We start from the raw sequence: 1,959 nt of genomic DNA, 5'->3' as shown, positions 1-1,959 counted from the left end.
CCAAATCAATGTGTTTGTTGATGGAGTTCCGGTTGGAATGTCATGCTTCTAGGAATTCTCGTGCATGTCTCTGTTTGGCTTGTCCTAGGATGGATGTGTTGTCCCAATCAAAGTGGTGTCCTTCCTCATCTGTATGTAAGGATACTAGTGATAGTGGGTCATGATGTCATGAACATCAACTAGCCACAAAAAGACACAGCACTTTGATTGGGACAACACATCCATCCTAGGACAAGCCAAACAGAGACATGCACGAGAATTCCTAGAAGCATGGCATTCCAACCAGAACTCCATCAACAAACACATCGATTTGGAGCCAATCTACCTTCCCCTGAGAAGAAGAACAGGAAATGACATCACCAATGCAGGAAATGACAACCCAAGGAAACCTAAACAGATAAATAGAAAGCGGGACATAACACCAGCGCTTCGTCGGAGGCTCACTGATGATGTTACCTAGAATGGTAACGAAACGTCTGAAAACTAACCTTCCAGCTCTGCGAGCAAACTCACATCCAGCAAACTGCATCCTTACCCCATCTGACCTGCATGTGACTCCAGAACCACAGCAATGCGGTTGATTCTGAAATGTCCTCTGGGCAGTTAGGGACAGGCAATAAATGCTGACCTAGCCAGTGATGCCCTCATTCTGTGAATGGTATGTATAATCTTCCCTCAGGCTAGGTTTCCAACCCCATTCATCAACCCGACTGTGGGATTTTGATTTCTCCATATCAGGATATTTTCCCCGATTCCCCAAGAAACCTGCACTCACCGATTTCAAGTTGTGTATTTGGATAACACTCTTTCAGCATGTCCGTGACGAAGCCAGTCTGAGTCCGAGCAAGCTGGGAGAAGCAAAACCCAGACTGATCAGATTTCACACAAACAGTGTGTGCACAAGTTGAGAAACTAAAGAGTCACATCCATTTCTGCACATGGGGCAGGTTCTCATTCCAAGACAATAAACCACCCTCGGGAAGTATAAACATAAAAGTATCACCATCTCATCAGGGAAGTAATGACAGGTTGTGGGTGTCAGGGACATCCACCTCCCAAGAATGAACAAAAGTTAGTGTTAAACAGGAGTTGCTTTTACTGCTGTAAGGACAGTGTATAACAAAGCACACCATTAAGCATAATGCTGGATTATACCCTTTTGAGTGGAGATTGAACAGGGGTCATATGAAGCAATGTTTTTTTCATGTTTTGTGGGGTGACGTCAATGAGTAAAGGGACAAAAGCTGTAAAATGTGAAGCTTGTCATTGTGACAATGTTAAACTAAACCAGTTATTTGCATCCTTACAGAATACTTGAGCAACTATCCTTACCACTGAGTTTAATACTTGTAGTAGCTTCCATTACACAGCATCCAGCTGAGTGTGTTCTGTGAAACAGGAGTTGCAGTGAGAGGTGGGGTGGTAGATCTCTGGTGCCACAATACTCTGGGTCTCTCACTGCAGATTGTGTTTGGCACACAGCAGGCAGGGAAAGAAGTATGGGTCTGATGTCAGATTAAGAAGAGTGAATTGGCTGCTGTGCTTGCATAGAGATTCCTGCTGAAACTTCTAACAGAGCATTTCGGAGGAGTCATTGATGGGAGAATTCTCGGAACAAAGACACTTATCTGTATGGCCCACCAGCCCACCCTTGGGTTTTATCATATAAATAGCCCCTCCCATAATTCTTTCCACAGTGACTCAGCTACAAACTGACAAAGTTCTGCAGATTTGGATAAGTGACAAGGATAAAAGGAGCAACCCAGCACCATCACATACTGCTCCTGCTGATTAAAGTGTCATTCCATGAATTTAATCTATTGAGCTGCATGTAGAAAATGACTTTAAGTTAAAGGTTTTGAGTTCATAAAAACACATCAGTATTGAAATAACACCTTAACCTTTTGGTGGTGGTGGTGGTGGGGGGGGGGGAGGGGGGGGGGAGGAAACAAAATCGAA

Source organism: Stegostoma tigrinum, chromosome 32 (genome assembly GCF_030684315.1).
Source record: "Stegostoma tigrinum isolate sSteTig4 chromosome 32, sSteTig4.hap1, whole genome shotgun sequence".
In the NCBI taxonomy this organism is placed as follows: domain Eukaryota; kingdom Metazoa; phylum Chordata; class Chondrichthyes; order Orectolobiformes; family Stegostomatidae; genus Stegostoma; species Stegostoma tigrinum.
The sequence above is the reverse complement of the archived record's forward strand: the minus strand, read 5'-3'. Positions refer to the sequence as shown.